The sequence below is a fragment of the Silene latifolia genome, chromosome 9 (genome assembly GCF_048544455.1).
Source record: "Silene latifolia isolate original U9 population chromosome 9, ASM4854445v1, whole genome shotgun sequence".
Taxonomy (NCBI): domain Eukaryota; kingdom Viridiplantae; phylum Streptophyta; class Magnoliopsida; order Caryophyllales; family Caryophyllaceae; genus Silene; species Silene latifolia.
Genome location: NC_133534.1, coordinates 113,428,436 through 113,449,154, shown reverse-complemented (window position 1 = coordinate 113,449,154; position 20,719 = coordinate 113,428,436). Strand labels below are relative to the sequence as shown.

Here is a 20,719-nt window from a genome sequence, read left to right as displayed (position 1 = left end):
ATGTAACTGACTACACACTAAAGTGTGTAGCCCTGCCAGTGGGGAACCGCAGCCGTATCCACCAGATCCCCGCCCATCAACGAGCGATAACCCTGTTCATTAATGTGCAAATCCCCTCATGTGGCGGGTTCCACAGAGGGCAAAACTAGAGCGTGAAGCCACTCCCGCAAGTAACTCCACTCAGTCGAGGACGCGCCTCGCGAACATCACCAACAACCATCACAACACCACCACCAAACTCCAATCCAACAACAGCAGATAATCACAATATCAATCGTACAAACAATCACAACAACATCTTAAATCAATTAAATAGTAAACCGAGTAGGGAAACCCTACCTTAGCACAACTGCAATGAGATAATCAGGCAAGCTAGAACGGCTCCTCTACGAATTCTTCAACTAACAAAAATCACATAATACCAATTACAACATGCCAAAATCCCCCTTTTCCCCAAATCATAACTAGGGCAAAAACCCTAAAAGACTAATCACTAGAACTTATGCAATCATAGGCTTACCGACACAATCGACGCAAGGAAAGATGAACTAGACTCACGAATGATCCACGCACTTGAGAGAGAGAGAGAGATTTGGAGAGGATTAGAGTTACGTTACTTGCTTAGGTTTTGTTAAAATGATTAAGAACTGTAAATCCCGTATTATATAACTCTAATCCTTTCTAAATCAAACCGCGGAAATAAACCTCGTCAGACCGGATACTCGGTCGAGTATAGAGTATACTCGGCCGAGTATCCTCTACTCATTCGACTATTCCCATACTCGACCGAGTATTCCTTGGCAGTAAACTGTCCAGAAACACACGACACACTTAGAAAACCGTAGTATTACAATTCTATTTCAAATAACTAGTATTCTTACCAAGCATTCTTTTACTTGTGGCATTGTTATCCCACAACAACATAAACAATTGGATAACATTCATATGAATAGCATATCGTCCTATTATTCACACGATTGAGATCTGAAACAATCACTCGCACCGTAATACGCACTTGAAATAGTTCAATCATTCTCATACCATATTTACAATCAATAGGCCAAAATTGCAAACATAAGTATCTATCTTGCATAATAATCAGTGGACTAATAATTTCCAATACTAAAATCCATCCATTACTGATCTTATATAACATAATTATAAATATCCACAATTTCTTTTAGCTAACATATCACTAATAATGAGACTGCACCCACGTATATTGCATAAATCCTCATAATTATCACCATTAAAATTCCAGTCGGAGTCCACATCTAGATCACACTCTTGTTCTAGTTCATCATATTCTCTTACGCCCTTTAGTGGGGTATATTCTCGCCCATACTTAAATCAGAATCAATTAGTATCTCTTTATGGCGCACTAGACTATATACCTCAAGGGCATCATGATCATACTCCGTAAGCTCAAATTACCCATATTATCCACCTCTGGTTCTTGTGGTTACCTATCTGACTTTCCCATCCATAATATTTTGTCACTTTACATGTTCCTTGCACATCCAAAGTAGTTTCTCTTATTTATGGTGTGGTTGGTAACTAGCTTAAATACGTGAACAATTATCTTTCTCACCAATGTGTCTGTAAGGTATAAATGAGTCTCTCAAACAAGTATAATAATACAATTTCTCTTACCCAGACAAATAGCTTATTCTTATTAATTACCTTTAATATTAAACAAAACCAACCATTATATGCATCACTCATCTAAGCTTTAAATATGCCTTACATATTTCAAATCTCCAAATGATTGTTTTAACTTCTTTTGTCAATTCAAGTAGCTATTACACTAAGTAAACTAGTTCCTTAATGTATCCTCAATAAAATTCATTTACTTCACACTAGGTCGATGCTCTGCTCATCCTAAAGGTTTAACATTCTTTCCCATCATATGTACCAATGTTCAAATCGACTCCTTAATACAAATTATCTCAAACTAATCTCATCAAGTAAGAATCACCACTGTTTGGTCTAAGCTTTCCATTTCCTCGAAGTCATGCCGCCACCTAAATTACCAATGTCATACCTATGTAATTCCTTTGTCATAACTAAAGTCAAAGGAGTGTATGCCTTCTTAATTACGTCTATGAATTCTCCACGAAAATACATTAATAACCTATGTATCGCAATTTACATCCCGATAATAACGTATTTACACTTACATCACAAGTACCACTTAGTTCATTAAGTAGAGTCAATCTGACAAAATTATATTTTAATATCTTTGCACTAATTCGAACCCTAATCACCTCTAATATTCATATCATAACTATCACTCCAATTGATCAAGTGTTATTACCTCAATTCCTGTCTTTTGTACCTTTCAGTAAATATTTTCTACTCATGTTATCCATACCACTTATCTCCACATAACATCATCACCACCAAATATAGTAGCGGAAATACTAATCCTTTTTTTTTCTTTTAGCTGTCCAAATAGTTCTTAATAATCCTCCCAGTAAATTCGGATCATTTGTGTATTAATCTTTCAAGAAACGCTATCTATTAATATATCCCTATATTTTTCTTATCACTTTCTTATCATTGTAATAACGCTAATGAATTTATCAATACCTCAACTGAGTAGTACCAGTATTCCTCAACTTCTACACATATGACAAACTCTTTGAAACGTCTCTAGTTCTTCATATTCACGAAATCAATACTCAATTCATTTACCTCTTATGAGGAGAACTTCCATATCTACAACTTACTATTTTCGGGATTTCTAAATCGACAACCACAAATAGGTGAATTTATTCATACAAACTCCCCTAAGTTCTCCATTTCTTTATAGGATATCTTTGGTATATAATCGAACAAACCATTTGAATCAAATTTTTATCATATAACAAAGTCTCTTAAACATTGTACCATCATGCCGACTATACCCTCAATTAACTTATATATCCCAAAATATAGGGTTCACTCATTGGGTATACTTCTTATACAATATATAACTCCTAATCGAATACGAGCATAACTTCATTCTTAGTTTCACTACCATCAACAATACCAAATGCTTATAAGCAGTAATACGATATTCGAATTTACTTATATTATCAGTCATTTTTAACGCGAATATTATACTTCCATGTAAATCTTCACTTCTAATATCAAGTTCCAAAATCCATCAACTTTAAAACTTACTAGCTGGTATAAAACTAATTTACAAGTGACAACTTCAATTAGTTATATAATCACTATAACTTTAACATCTTGATAAATTCCGAATATAATCGATAAAAATATCACTCAATACATTCCAAGTGATGATCATGGTTACAAAACAATACCCATTATAAATAAAAACCTCATGTATAGAATCTCAATGAACTCAATGAACTTTACATCTTTATTGTCATTATAATCAAGATCAATTCCATAACACCATGTTCAAATATCCAAGTTAGTTCCAACAAATACGAATATACAAATAGCATACGTCCCATATAAATCCCCTCTCATCTCACGCGCGTCATTTTTTTTTAAAACATTTTAAAAATATTTAACATGGTCGGTCAATTCACTAGCGGTGAAAAGATATGAAGATCTAATTACCTATCCAAGAAAGAAACCCATTTTGATACCATTTTGTAACACCCCCAAAATCCTCTTAGTTTAAAAATCGCATCCTTAAATAAAATAGGATCATTGGTATGTCACAATGTAACTAAATGTGGTAATAGTACCATGACATAATAAAAGGGTAAATGTCTAGTAGAGATAAAACCAAAGAGATTAATCCGATTACAACAATATGAGTTTTAACGGAAGCAAATAAAAGTTTAAAATAAAGTCCAAAATATATTTAATGTTTTAGAGCTTAAACTTCAAATATTCCATGTGAGCGCGCTCTCCCAAGAATTCTCGTCTCTACTTTCCACAAGTACCAGTCATGCGATCCGCTCACACGAATTCATGATCACCGCAGATCCAACCAAGGACAAACAAGAAAATGGTCAACAATAATGTCGAGTAAGGTAAATAATCCGAAAGAGAAGAATTAGTAAATCATAAGAGCCGTAACTTAAAATACATTTTTTTAAAAATAAGGTATAAAGCACAAGGGTTTTGGAATATAAATAACAAAATTATAAATAATTCCAAATGATAATTGATAGAGAACAAGTAATTTCAAATGTTTAAAAATAAACAAGAGTGTTCCAAATGATTCGAGTCCACAATCTTTCAAGATAACCATACTCATAAGAAAACCTTTCTTTCAATCAGTTTCCAACATCAGTACGTACTTGGATAGAGGCCGTATGAAAAGGATCCACTCGCCCTAGTCCGGATAAGACGAGGTTCACCCAATCATGTACTAAACTATCCTAAAATCCCGAGTGTGCACACCCCTCTAAGGGCCAACCCCAAAGAGGAAGATAAGAGGACGGGGTCTCGATCTACTAACCCCCACCAAAAGCTCTGAATAGGAGGTCCCTTATTAGGAACAATCTATCCCTCCACCAAAAAAGTTATAGAACCAATGTAATACTCTATTTCCAAATAATCAAACCCTTTCCTTGAAATTCAATCACTCATATAAACTTTGTAGAACGGTAAAACGGTTTTGGTTTCAAATTAAATCATTTGAAATTACAAAACTTTCAATTTTAAAACTAAACTAATACCATTATTAATAGACATTTTAATATAAATAACTCAACCAATAGTAAAATAGTTCTATCGTAACCAGGGTTTTCATTATACAAGGTAGCAATAATTGAATAATTCAAGAGTACCTACGGATCGGTGTTTCCCTTACCTCACGAGGTTTCTTGGGTGGTTGCTAAATGGCTTCCTCTACAAATCCCGAGTCTACAATGTATATAAACTAACGATTACTAATACATCCAAGTAGGTCCTCAACTATCTCGTTTTATACTACGCATTTTACTCGGTTTCTACTATGTTAATAAACTCTTTTAACTATCCTATCCCGACCTATATTCTTAAAAGGTGGTTTATACACATGACCAGAATAAATATGAATATGTTATAAACTTAGTATAGTTTGATTTAGTCATTTAGCACATATAAAATATGATTACACAAGTTATACTAGCTTATCTAGTCTCTACGGTTTTACTGCCAAGCAGCAGTGACTTTAAACTACCATATCTCCTTTAATTCTTATCATTTTAAGGTTAAATCAGTGGGGTTTGTTTCCTAATGAAGTCCTCTAACTTTAATGTCTGTGTGGTATAAGTTTAAAAATGTCTCTAAATGGTCTGAATTTACAGTTTAACAAAATCTGTTCGAAAGTAAGCCTTTATAAGTTATTGGGTGGAAAATGCTCTTAACAAATCAAAACTCATCAATTCGAAAGCCTAAAATACTCTACTTTCCTCATAATTTAACATTATAAAATATGAGATGTTGAACATTTTTATAAGTATACTTTCATAAGCCTTTTATGAGGATGACGAGGTTTTACTAATAAAATTATTACACTCATTTATCACGTTTTTTTCCAGATTACAGTAGAGACTTGTAAAAATCATAATAAATTCAAAACTCAATATTTTTATGCAAGGTTAGTTTCGTTGGATTTCTTTATGAGTCTACTACATTTTATAAACTGTGGGTCATGTCTCAAAAATGGGTCAATCATATCTCAATATTAAATTACACGTTTAGTTTATTGCTACTTTTTGTTAGTGTCGCTTCGGTCTTTGTTTGGTCATTGGACCAATTTGTAGTTTCCAACTTTCCATCATGAAATTTGTCTAGTGGAGATAAAAAAGGTTAAAAACTCAAAAAATAGAGGAGATATCTTTTACGTAGGATTTCAAGTAGTCTAAGTTTTAAAGGTTTCTTTTACTTTTGTTCTTTATGATTTCGCACGAATTTGTGTACGATAGTCTTGTGTAACACCCGCGAATTTTCTATTTTGACATTTAAAATTTATTAAACCGTTGACTACTTTATTTTATAATTTTGAATTATTCAATTTAATTAATTTTATGCCAAACACGATCTTTATAAACGTATTATATAAAAGCTCATTTTTATAAAAATACGTATTACTAAATTATATTCTTGAGGCGTAATTTATATAATAATATATATATACGTATCTTGGTCGGATGATATTAGTGACAATAATAATGACCGTAATAATAATAATTCCCGTCACAATTTTCGTCTAAACTTTAGGCTGTCACATTTCATGTTGTACCTAATTTAATATGGACCAATCAAAAACCAACAACACATTCACCCACCTTCAAAATATCTACTACTATTATTATTATTATTATTATTATTATTATTATTATTATTATTATTATTATTATTATTATTATTATTATTATTATTATTATTATTATTATTATTATTATTATTATTATTATTATTATTATTATTATTATTATTATTATTATTATTATTATTATTATTATAGTTAGTAGTAGTACTACCCATATGACCCACCCCCATTTCCTTTCTTCTTCCTTTCTTGCGTCAAACAGCAACAGTAACAAAACGCAGCAGCAGCAACAATCAAACGCCAACCACCATTCCCGTCTCCTTCATTCCCCATTTCCTCCTTTATTTCTCAACCAAATTTCATAATTCTTGCACCATTGGCTTCCTCTCTTCTTCCTCCTCATTTCTAGGTAAGAAAGTCTTATTCTTGTTGAATTTTCGAAATGGGCACCTTATTACAAACCCGGTTTTGTGACCCATGTTACTCGTTTTTCTTCCTTTTAGTTGAAGACTGATGATAGGCTCGTGTTTTGGACGTTTTGCTCTGGAATTTGCGAGGATAAAGGTAACGTGATAGGTTACTCGACAATCGTCGAAATTTCCGTCTTATGTGTCCTTTTAAATGTTCTTGTTTAGTAAAGTTTAAACCTTTATAATGTTTGGCATTTGTATGATGTTCCTCGTCTTGAATGGTGTTTGAAATAGGACTGTTTTGAGCCCGAGACTCCGTCATGAGCCCTGTGTGTTTGAGCTCGGTTTATGGCTCATATGGACTTGTAATTGTGGTCGCTTGAGTTTAGTTTTAGGGTGGTCTCTGCTATGCGCCTTAGGACTGGGTCGGGCTCGGTTTTTATGCGTCTTCGGGTTCTGTTTTGGACGGGTTTGGAATCTGTTTTGGGGAGGGTTGATATGGTGGTTATGAGCAGCTAGTATGATGGTTGCGGGCAGTCTTGAGTCGGGTCTCGGTGGCGGTTTGAAATGGTCTAGCTGAGGGTAGCGTTTTATGATCGAGTACCGGGTATGGCTGTGGGTTTGGAGTCGTGGTGGTTGTAGTTGACAGTGTGGTTGGACATGTTTGGCACGGTACTTGGGACTGTTAAACAGGTTGAGTGTTAGCCGTGGAGGAGTGGTTGTAGGAGTTTGGTTGGTGGCTGTTTGGGGGGGGGGGGGGAAGAGCGGCTGGAATGGATAGTTTAGATGGCTCATAGTTGGGCCGTGAATTGGGTCCTTGAGTCTTGGAGATAGTCCGCTTTTGGTGCAATGTTAGTCATTTGAATTAATTTAATTTCCGTCTCATATTTATATAACACAACTCGTTTATATTTAGTTTACTTATTATTTCAATTGGGTTTATTTGACATTAAAAGTTGGGCTCATTATATTCTAATTATTGGGCTTGACTTGTAGTTTGGGCCATACTCATATTATGGGTGCTCTCGGCGCCAAATTTAGTATGTATGAATCGTTTAAATAACCGTCTCGTATTTTATATAACGTAATTCGTTATTATCGCCCTTTGACACATTTATTCAAATGGGCTCACCATATTCCATCTTTTGGACTTGTTATGTACCATCAAGGGGAGCTTGTGAGGTTTTATCAATTGGGTTTGAAATGCTTGTTTGTTTGGGCTTGTTTCGTTAGCTTGGTTGGGCTCCCTTTGTTTCCTTGTTTGGGCTTATGATGGTTCACATGTTGGGCTCATGAATGAGTCACTTATGCTTGTTCCATTTTATTCCGTGATCTTATATAACGTAAATTATGCATTATCACTCATTATATTTTATTTAACCGGCATGTTCAATTATAAAATGAAATATCTATTAATATAAGACAAGTATGAGTCATGATTATTAAATGGTTATTTGTGAAGAGTCATATTCTTGTTAATGCCTTGTATTGTTCTGTTGTGAGAGTCTTGGTCCTATCGGATACTAGGGGTGAGCTATAAGCCCTCTAGTTGCGATATGATCGTTGGGATTAATGTTCCCATCTGTATTCATGGTGAGATGCAAGCCATGAGTATGAATGTGACATTTATGGTCCCGTGTCATATGATGTTTGCATGATCACTCTTACTCCTATTGTGACTCGAGTGTGACGTTTTACATTGTGAGACTACTCGACATTCCTTATTTATTTGCCCTCGGACATTGGATCACGGTTAGGTGCCATTGTTTCCGAGTTGGGCTATTTTTCCTTCCGCCTCTTCGGACCGGGGGTTACGGTTAGGTGGCAAGGTTCCGATTTGAGGTTACTCGACTTTCGGGCACGGTTAGGTGTACCATATTTCGAGTCTTGGATACGATTTGGTATCGTTTGTCGAATCGGGTGTCGTCCATCCCGAGAGTCTGGCCAGGTTTAGACTAGGACCGTATTATGATCGTCGTCCTACCAAGAGGTTGGAGTCTAGAGGGTTGTCTTGTTTGAGTCTATGCTTTGTAATTTGTCTTACACTTGTTGAGTCGTGTCGACATGAGTGGGTTGACTTGGCGATTCTATTTCCTTGATTGCATATTCATCCTCATGTACCATGCCTATTCTATTAAGAAAGTATTATGCCTGTTTCACCATGATTGTTCAGTATATCTCCTTATTCTTTACTGTCCGTATATGTTGCATGATTAATATGTTTGATTAAGTGTTGTTTGTTACCTGCTTTTCGACATATTGTGGCTGGGAGAACCTTGAGTTACTCCCCACTTGACGACCGCGTTCATGTTTACATGAATGACAGGTTTGAAGATGCTTACGTGGGGAAGACGTGTGGGCTAGCGAGAACTAAACCCTTGGACCTTAGTTTATAATTTAGAAACCTTTTATTTGTTTATTCGTGGGATATCTTTTCCCCGCCTTCTAGACTTGGGTTGTAATAACCTAAATTTGTCTATCGTAGTATTTGTTTCTTTTCGTTAGTGGCACCCGCGTGCTAATCTTTAGTTAGTAATTTAAAAGTTTTTAAAATCTCACTAAATTCCGCATTAATTTATTAGTTATATTTTCCGCTTTATCGCGGGGTGTCACACTTGTCTCTTGGCCTCCGTACTCCATATTCTCCCTTTCATGTTTAATTAAAGACTAAGTTTTCCTTTCCCTTCTCTTTATAATTATGCATTCAATTAATTTTTGTATTTGTTTCTTCGATTTATGAGTAGCTAATTTATAATTTAGGGTGAAAGGGGATCTAGGTAGTTAGATGGGGGGTTAATTAATAAATTAATAGTTAAATTGTTATTGGTTGTTGTTCAATTGTTGTGTTGAATCTAATTGATTAATTACTGGCCAGGATTAGTTAATTAGTCTTACAAATTAGGATTATTGCCGAGCAGATTAAGACTAATAAAGACTGCGACAATTGAATAGACTGGCTTAATTATAGCGACCGCATGTTAAGTTTAGATCTAAAGGGCATATTTGAGTCGACCGATCATATGACCTTAAACAACATAATTGCTCTCTTAATTAGTTAAATCACACCCCCGAATAATATACCTAGTCAACCCGATCCCTAGTCTCTTTTAATATATTTGAATTCGTCTTTATTTACCTCGCAATTAGTTTTAGAAATCAACCAACCTTCAAGAAAATTGTTACCTTAAGACGGACTAAAGAATAACAAACTAGATTATTACCGCCTCCCTGTGGATACGATACTCTTACTTACCGCTGACAATTAGTTAGTACTGAGTTAGGTTTACTTTGATTAAGTTGATATGACTTTACCTTTGCCACGGACTTTGTGGCTAATTTCAGCCATAACCTAGAATCAGACCTGGCCAAAGATGTTAACCAATTGGAAAATAAGACATCGGACCAGGAATGGATCCTGTTCACAGACGGGGCATCCAATATGCAACGTACTAGGATTAGTGCTAAAATCGCCACAAGGGGGCATAATAGCCTAGGTTGTGAGCTGTGAGTTCAAAGCTGCCAATAATGAAGCAGCTGAGTATGAAGCACTCATAGCAGGACTCATGGTAAGTCTAGATCTCGGTGTTCAGAACTTGAAGGTAAAAACTGATTCACTTTTAATTTCCAATCAAATAAAAGGAATTTATACAACAAAGGATGAAAAAATGATTTTATATCTAGAGTATGTTAAAAAACTTTAAGCTAAGTTCCATTCATTTCATATTAAACAAATATCAAGAGACCTGAATACCCAGGCTGATGCTCTGGTTAGCCTTGGTTCAAATTTTACCCCTGCAGTTTTTGACAAAGTACCCATTGTGCATTTACTTGAACCTGCCATCAGCAAGCATAAACAGGTGAACGCTGTCAATACTGACAATGATTCATGGACTAAGCCTTATTATGATTGGTTCCTGCGAGGTATACTAATTCACGACAGGCATGAGGTTAGAGCATTTAAAATTAGAGCTTTTACTTATTCTATCATCAATAACACTTTGTTTAAAAGATCTCAGACTGGACCATACTTGAGATGTCTTGAACCACATAAAGCCAAACAAGTGCTCCAAGAGATACATGATGCATATTGTGGCAACCATAAAGGGAGTAGAAGCCTAGCAAGCAAGAACTCAAGACTGGGTATTATTGGTCAACCCTGAGGGCTGTCTGCTTAGAGTACTGTACAAAATGTGAAGCCTGCTAGATACATGGTCCAATAATTCACCAACCATCAGAGTTACTTAATTCAATTTTCGCACCCTGGCCATTCATGAAGTGGGGCATGGACATAGTAGGGAAACTACCAGTAGCTCCAGGAAAGAAAGTATTCATGTTAGCCATGACTGACTACTTCTCCAAATGGATAGAAGCTGACTCTTTCAAGTAAGTCACTCAGAAGGAAGTAATATTCTTTATCATGAAGAATATCGTTTGTAGATACGAAGTCCCTTTAGAAATAATATGTAATAATGGAACACAATTTGTTGGAAAAAGAACCATGGCTTTCTTTGCTGAATGGAATATCAACCTTATAACATCAACCCTTGGCTATCCAAAAGCAAGCGGTCAGGCTGAGTCAAGTAACAAAGTAGTCATCAATTGCTTGAAGAAGAAGCTGAAAAGAAGACGGGGCAGATGGGCAGAAGAACTTTCATTAGTGTAATTCCCGTAAATTCCGTCAATATAATAAGATCTAGATTACATCTTGTTAGTGATTAAAAATTTAAAAAGACTAGATCGATTAAGATTAGATGAAATATAGGTGGCGATAGAATTGTCGCTTGGTCTTGCATTGGAGACGATTTAGAAAAAAAAATTTATTTATAAATATTAATAATATATTTTTTGTATTTAATTTCTACATTTAATTATGGTATAAAATAATAATAACTTAGCGACGATAAATGGTAAAACCGTCTAGCAAAACACTGCGTAATAGTCCGTAACGCAATGAGATTTTTCCGTCGCCTAAAACCATTACATTGAGTCCTTAAATCTGAAAAATTAGAGAGAATATAAGAATGCCTAAGGCCATAATGATGACCTACTAAAGCATGCAAAATAGGACCAATGCATGAAGTTCTACACTTCCCCTTTGTCCCTCTTAGTGTCACTATCCCCTTTCCCATGCAGTTCCCTTTTTTTTTTCTTAACACACTTTAATTACAACCTTAGTGCCTCTACCAACCCTAAACACAAATATTCAGATTTCAAACATCATTTACACAAAACTTAGAGAGAGAGAGAGGATAGAATAAGGAAGAGAGAAGTCGGAAAAGGAGAAGAAAAGGGTTGTAAGGAAGGAGGATCTTGCCATTTCTTGAAGTTCTACACTAAGTAAGACCACATAAATCCTTCAAATATTGTTGTGTAACCTTTTAAAATGTATTCACATGTCACTTAAGATTTAAACTTGAACATATGAGTTTTCATCCATGCATGCAAATAATTTAAACTAGTAAAAACCATAAATCTATCAAAAATGTAGGTTGCATGTGGACAGTACGAAAATATATCTTAAACACACAATTTACCTGAGAAAAATTCATTTATTATACCTCTTAATTTCTTTAATATGCTCACCAAATTTCGTAGATTTTTCATGCACTGTTTGTAAATGAAATATAGAACACTACAACATATTTTATGACTATCCAAAACACTAGGTCTCACTAAAAGAGTTCTAAAACGAGGATGAATTAGGGAGAAACTGCAATTTCGATTCTTTGCAATGACGAAGAATAAAACCATCAAACCTACTTCATCCATAGCTTAACAATCTAAACAAAATAGTAATAATAATATACAATCAATTAATACAGACAAAACAAAAAAAAACTGATACTAATAATCCAAATATTAATAGTAATAATTGAAAGGAAATGTAGATCTTTATACATACTAACATACTCATATATGTTGAAATTAATTCGTCATAAAATTAAATACGGATTTTATGCATGCAAACAATATAATAAAATAGAGAAGAAATCATATCCTTACAATGGAATTTCGGTTTAATGGGGCACAAAAGAATTCTCCTTTTCTTTTGTTCTTGAGCTTTCCTTTAATGGAAGAACAAGATCCAAGTGTAGGATCTCTCCTTAGGAATAATACCCAAAGCTAACTCTTAATCTAATTAATATTATTTGAGCTAGTATAATATTAATCTAGTGAAAAATTGAACCAAAAATGTTTGGTTTTTACTCTCTAAAACCGGGTAGGAGTAGTAAGTAGGAAGAGTATTATTTTTATCTCTCTAAAAATAATATGTTGTGAAGTGAATGAATAAAATTATTACCAAAAAACATGCATATAGAGAATGATAATAATTTAAGCAAAAGCACCCTTGTTCTATCCAAGGGAAAACCGGTTGGGTGGAAGAGGAAGGCCAATGCATGGGCTAGGTGCTCTTCCACAAGAAGCACTAGGTATGCATGCCTAGTGTAAAAAGAATGATTACATCTTCCACTACACTAAATAACATTATAAGAATATGTTAATTAAGTCCAATATTTCGGTCCAAATGGATAATATGAAATCCATTTTATTTTTGTCAATTGTCAATATGTCACATGTCATATGTAACATAAATTTGTTATGTATTTTTAACATATTAAAAATCAACGCATTAATAAAAATACGTCATATACAAAAATCGACTTAGTAATTCATAATTACTTGTACCAAAATATTTTACCGTTTATAAATCGCATTTATAATAATTCATTCAAATCCAATTGTTTCTTTAAACAATAATTTCATCCGAGTAATGATACAATTCGATTACTCAGACCGTATCTCATTTAATCACATTTCAATTTGATACGTAAATTTTACTTCCAAAATCGTCCGTCAATTTTTCAAGTAATTTAATTAACTCGTAACATTATACGATTAATTAAATGATCAATTAAGAGTATTGCCCTATAGGTATGACCTAGGGGTCAATGATCACCACCGTCATACGACAGTAATGTCAAACTCTAGTCAGCCAATCATTACCGATATATGTTGACCAGTTGACAGTAACAAAATTACTTCCCAATTGTATTCTTTAAAATGAGATTTAATAATGATATTTAAATCATTTGATCGCACTATTGTTGAGGACACATTTCCCAACAATCTCCCACTTGTCCTCGACAAGTGTGCGTCACCAATTCTCTTGTCCTATTACTATCTCCCACTCAATGCAAGGTGTCTTTCGGTCGTACTTGCAAGTGATCATATCTAGAGTGGTTTCCTCGATCCGGAGAATAACTGATTGACCGGATTTATCCACTCTGGATACCTTCCGAGCGTGGCCACGCATTTCCAATTCATTACTCCTCGAGTGGCCCCGAGATATTGTTTTAACCCCCGACAAGGGGATGGACAATTCCTATCGCACTCATTCCCTTCGACTAGCCACAACCATCATAACCCAAAATATGCCCATTTGACCCCATTTACGAAGGTCGTAGTAACACAAATCAAAGTTAATCTGAAACTGTGCCATCTTAGGTGAATAGTCTTTAGTCAAAAGAATCGACTCATTAGAATACTATAGCAGCTCTCGCCACGACCAGGCTATATAAATTTGCCAGAACTCTATAAGCGGTCATAAGGCCCGACAAGGTGTTCCTAACATCTGCCTATGTGATCGACTAGTCATCTCACATGACTGTATGGCACTTGAACTTGCCATCAATCGCATCACACTCTAGTCACTTCAAGACGTCACCTCATACAAGTGACTATGGGCGAATACTATGCTAATCCGTGTTCACTTTAACGGGGTTCAATTGTCTCTACAACCCGTTTTGATGTAACAAAGTATAATAAAAGAGTTTTAAAATAAAACTCGAACGATAAATGTGATTATCACACATGAATAGTCAATGCCTGATTACTATTTCATGTTCTATAATCTAATTTGATCTTGTACATAGTTGTTCATTTCAATTCAATTGAAATGACATGACTCATCATGTTTAGCCTTTGAGAAGGCTTTGGTTAGTAGGTTTTATCAATTTCTTGTACCTTACTCAACCTCACTACATACTCGTTTTCCTTTGTAATGTATACATTTGCATTACAAAACTTTCTGAGTACGTGTCGAGATCCAATCAAGACATAGGCCCTCTAGCCTAAGAATAGCTCCCACTGTTTTCACAGTGTGCGGGACTCATCCTCTTGCACATCTCATGATTACAAGTGTACTCAATTTCCGTTATAAATATTTCTTATTGTTCTTTATTGCCTAGAACGATTCTAGAAAATCTACTTCTTAATTAACATTGCCACAATGGTATCTTAACCATCCTGATGTGTTTTGATTATGGTTTTGTCGGAAATCATGCGCAATCTCAATTGTCAATTGTCACTTGTGAAACACCCTTACACAAAATTGCATCATAAACACTTTGCTTTACAGCCTTAATGCTTCTGCAAGCACTTAAGGGTAATCTTTATAGCTTACTTGGTAAAGATTACTTAAATTCGATTTTGAAAACAATTTATCATACTCAAAGCATATGAAGTGTTATACATCATTTCTCATTTAATTGATCCGGCAGCGGAAGCAAATGGAATCAATCAAATATGTTCAATTTAATTGAACTAGTCATGAATCTTATCAACATAAGACTTCTTACTTACGCTAATATCATGTGGATTTATCTTCATAAATCCGGATATTCAAGATGTATTATAATACTCCAAAAGTCTTAAATCATTCTCAATGATCAATATGTCATCCACATATCGAACTAATTAAAAATTCCGTAACTCCCACTAAACTCCATGTATAAACACAACTTCTCGACTTATTGAGAAATGTTTTATCACATGATCAAAATGTTGATTCCAACTCATTGATGTCCTACTTAAGATCCTCTCTTAAGTTTCACATTATCTTAGGATTGCAAGAATCTATAAAACTTATGACATGTATTGAATACATTGCTTCTATTAAAGAAGTGGGTTTTAGATTCACTTGCTGTGTATTTCATAACCTCATAATGAAACACAATCCCCAAGAAGATCCAAATAGACTTAAGCATTTCAATTAGTGCAAAACCCTTTGCAACTAATCTTGCTATGAAATATCTCTTTATTAGTGCAAAACCCTTTGTCACTAATCAAGCCTTTTATTTCGGATTTTCATGGCTCTAAGCCTCGTATTGTGTTGTGACTTAAACACTCTTATGTAAATCATTTGTTGATTACTTTCCGAAGTAATCAACTTGAATCAAACAATTTCTTTTGTAAGTTATAAGCTCTTTACTTTCTTAAAAGTAGCATGAATTCATCATTTTTAACAAGTGATGAATTTAACCTCCTAGGTTTTGAAGAAACAATGTCTTACACAAAACGTCTCATGTAGCCAAGAAAGACCAGTTTCTTGCGACATAACATTCTTTGTGGCATTATTTGTGGCTCTTGAATAATTTCTCCCACTCTGTCTTCTAAAAATAAACTTGTATTTTAGAAAGACAGCTTCACGAGCCGCAAACCCGTCGTACTCGTGATAATTGAAGAGGGAAAAATGAGTATTTGTTTCTTGTGAAAACTTACAAACATGGTACCCTTACCATTTCATATCTCATTGATTCGATTTAGTGGAAAAATAATTTAGACAAAAATGATAAAATCCCCAAAAGGATCAAGTAACTCAAAGTAACTTGATTGAAATCCAAACCATATCGAATAGCGTTTGAATTCTTATCTAATCACACATTATTCCATAATGCGTGCTAAGAGAGATTAACTTGTGATACTATATCACATTTCCTTTGGCTTATATCAAAGTCTTCACTTTGATAATCCCATCACGACTTAAATCGTGATTCCTTGAATTCTTTGAACTTCTTCAAAGATTTCTCTATTTACCTTATTAAGTGAACACACTAGCGTTAACTTAAATCGTTGGTAAAAGAGAATGATCAACCTATTATGGATCAATGATTTATAACCTCGATCTCCTTTTCAACCAAAAGGCACGAGACATCTTGCTTTGAATACAAGATACGCATATACCATTAACAATCTAATGGTTTCAAGAGTACTCGTTAACTCTTTGCGTTCATTATTCCAAAATTTTAAGGTTTAATCTTGGGTTACCAACTTGAGTCTAGCATCATCTTCATGATATATTATTCTAGTTTGGTTTAGAATATAATCACCTTGATAATGGGCTAGCCATACATCAAATCGTGGTGTATAGGGTCACAAAAGTGAAAACCTCTTTTGTATCTTAATAAGTTTATATTCTTATTTAGAGTTCATGCACTTAATAGTCACAATTAAGTACAACTTTAAATCCAAAAACTAGATTGAGTACACAATTACTCTATCTCTCAACATTATTGTTGTTAGTCGTCATATTCTAATCATCTTATGTGTCGAATACAATGATGAAAACCTCCACTGGTTTCTAATATTGACGAAGTGGCACTAGCAAAATTTATGTTTAATCAAATAAACACTTTTTAAAGAAGAAGGTCCCATTAGATGTCCCACAACTAACTTGCTGATTCTTCAATAATTTGGGTAGTTTCCTTTCTCGTGTCCAACATTTAAGACAATGGAAACTTTATCGGTTGGGATTGATAGGTTTAGTATCGTCATTCTCAACAACTTTACCTTTAACATTACCTTGTATCAATTCCTTTTACTTCTTGAACCTCGTCCTCATCTTAACAGTTTAAGAGAATGCTTCCACTTATTTCAATGAGTCTTTGCTTTGAGAAGCAAAATTGAATTCACGAAGATCACTCTTCATTTGTTCGTTTTAGTCTTAAAACTTTCATTGAAGTGGTTGCGTTATTTTGGTCAATTACGAATTCTGAAAATCTAATCACCAAAACAATTTATCGCTTCAAGGTACTTAATTCAATTAAGTACATGGAAAAATAATCCATTGTAAGTAGATGTGTTAGTCAAGAATCAAAAACCTGTTTGATAATGAATAACTTTAATCTATACTCTTTACAAGAGATCCTTAGCAATGGTTCATATGAGGTTTTAGAAGCAAATTCAAATTTGTCTTTAGTCACGATATTTTAATGGAGATTTGAATCAAAAACGAAATGATATCGTATATGAATTGTGGTAAAGAAATAGAACAATAACAACAACGGAATAGTGGAAAACTTAACATTTATCGTTTTATTAATACTTGTAAACAAGTATAGCATTTACATAGTGACCTCTACCCAACTATGATAAATGATTCCAAGACCCAAATTCATATTAACTTGGGGCACGGTGTGCCGAAATACCCCTCATCAATATAACTCGGTGGATTAACTCTTTAATCGATTCTACTTTTAGAACTCTTGGTCGATAAAATTACATTAATATTTATCTTTCGCCCGAAACACATCCGGAAATACGTCGTGAATACTTTCGTTGAGTTCAACCCAAATTTCGAATAAATGTGTCCATGATCCAAACTCATATCAACTTAGGGCACGGTGTGCCGAAATACCCTTCATTAACATAAATTCGGTGGATAGACATTTATCACCCCACTTCACCAACGTAACAAGGTTTGTCTTACGGTAAAGCCGGCTCAACTCCCTTGCTAAACTGGTACTTCATGGGTTTCTAATATTTGGTAAGGCTATGTCTCAATTGATTGTTTTAGCGAGAGGTCATGCCAATTTATTATCTATCACGTTTTAAGTGAACTAAAGCGGTGAACTACGACAATTCGAATTGACACGGTCGAAAAACTCGATAAAAAAAGATGCATGTTTTAGTTATGACGATTTAGCGATGCATGTGACATAAAATAAAATGCAAGCATAAAGATAAATAAATCCTAGTATGGCCTTTCCTAAAATAGAAAAACTATTCAACTATTACATATTCGGAAACCAACTCCATTGGTCCCTTGAACTTCGGTTGTGGCACGCATCTCGGGGTAACACCGTCTTTATGTATCGTCATTCTTGAAGAAATCCGTCTTTTGGAACTCCGGAATGAATAAAATTACATAATAAATTACATAATTTCCTATTATACATTTGTAACTAAAATAAAATAAATCTATTAAATTACAAAACGGTGATACGAGATCACAATAAAATTACAACCGAATCGATATTCCCATACATTTCGGGAAATACCAATTAAAATCTAAGGCCATACTAAGTAAAATTACATAATTCAAAAATTACATAAATTAAAATTATGACAATCATAAAGAAAATGCAGCATTATAATATGTATGAACATGCTCAATTTTAATGCTAAATCGCCTATAAATAGCCAATATCGTATATTACTCGGTTTTTACGGATTTGCGTGATTTCAACATTTTATAATCACAAAAATACATAAACTCATATTTATGCATAAGTTAATTACCCTAACCTCTTAGGACTCAAAATTTAGTCTTCACTAATAATTTGACCATAATTAACCCTTATTTTATAAAATTGTTCATAAATGGACCAAAAATTACAAAAATAAGTATACTTCAAATAAATCACAAAATTTCAAATAAATTTGAAATTTGAAATTTAAACTCATGAACATTCTGGAAAATTTCCATGACACTCATAATGTTCAAAATCTTAGGTTAAAAATTTCGAAATTTTTCCGGAAAAACAATGTTGCGGTTTATCGATTTTTTAATAAAATAATCATAAAAACATGGAAAAATTATTTTCATTAACTTTTCAATTTTAGATCTGAAAAAGATAATAAAATGAAACATTAGACGTTTTTCCTAAGTCATAGATTATGTTTTATTAATTTTCCACTAATAATGTCACTATTTATGCTATTTTTCTTCAAAAATTCATAAATCATGCAAAAAGACTTCTTTATAGCCAATTATTTTACACACATCTTGTAAAATTGCATGTGACAACATATTAATTTTCTATTACCAGATTCGAAATTTAACTCATATTAACCTATTTTTCACCTAAATCCGAATTTAATAATGAAAAATTCATTTTTCGAGCATAACAAGTCCAAAAATTATGAAAATTTACAGGTTATCTCAAAATAATATATGTGACAACATATCCAAAAATCAATGGAAAATTCGAAGTATAGCTAATTTTAGACCAAAAATGACATTTTTACTCATAAAATCACATTTAAATGTCATTATTGTAAAATATGAACAATAAAAATCCGAAAAATTAACCAAAATATCCTAAAACATTTTAGGACCAGAAATATTAACATGCATGGATTAATTTCGTGATATATCATAATAACACAAATTTTACAAGTTTTATTTGTTATTCTTATAACTCGAAAAAACTTTTAACCGATTTGCATGCAAACAACCGTGGCTCTTGATACCGATTAAAAGGAAATGTAGATCTTTATACATACTAACATACTCATATATGTTGAAATTAATTCGTCATAAAATTAAATACGGATTTTATGCATGCAAACAATATAATAAAATAGAGAAGAAATCATATCCTTACAATGGAATTTCGGTTTAATGGGGCACAAAAGAATTCTCCTTTTCTTTTGTTATTGAGCTTTCCTTTAATGGAAGAACAAGATCCAAGTGTAGGATCTCTCCTTAGGAATAATACCCAAAGCTAACTCTTAATCTAATTAATATTATTTGAGCTAGTATAATATTAATCTAGTGAAAAATTGAACCAAAAATGTTTGGTTTTTACTCTCTAAAACCGGGTAGGAGTAGTAAGTAGGAAGAGTATTATTTTTATCTCTCTAAAAATAATATGTTGTGAAGTGAATGAATAAAATTATTACCAAAAAACATGCATATAGAGAATGATAATAATTTAAGCAAAAGCACCCTTGTTCTATCCAAGGGAAAACCGGTTGGGTGGAAGAGGAAGGCCAATGCATGGGCTAGGTGCTCTTCCACAAGAAGCACTAGGTATGCATGCCTAGTGTAAAAAGAATGATTACATCTTCCACTACACTAATTAACATTATAAGAATATGTTAATTAAGCCAATATTTCGGTCCAAATGGATAATATGAAATCCATTTTATTTTTGTCAATTGTCAATATGTCACATGTCATATGTAACATAAATTTGTTATGTATTTTTAACATATTAAAAATCAACGCATT

At 33.5% G+C, this 20,719-nt stretch overlaps 1 long non-coding RNA gene across 1 annotated transcript; it reads left to right on the top strand.

The window, feature by feature from the left end:
* Positions 1 to 6,592: 6,592 nt before the first annotated feature.
* Positions 6,593 to 9,075, top strand: LOC141598250 (uncharacterized). The gene is made up of 3 exons (XR_012523369.1): positions 6,593 to 6,641; positions 6,736 to 6,796; positions 8,969 to 9,075. It is a non-coding gene; the product is annotated as an uncharacterized LOC141598250 (long non-coding RNA).
* Positions 9,076 to 20,719: the final 11,644 nt, after the last annotated feature.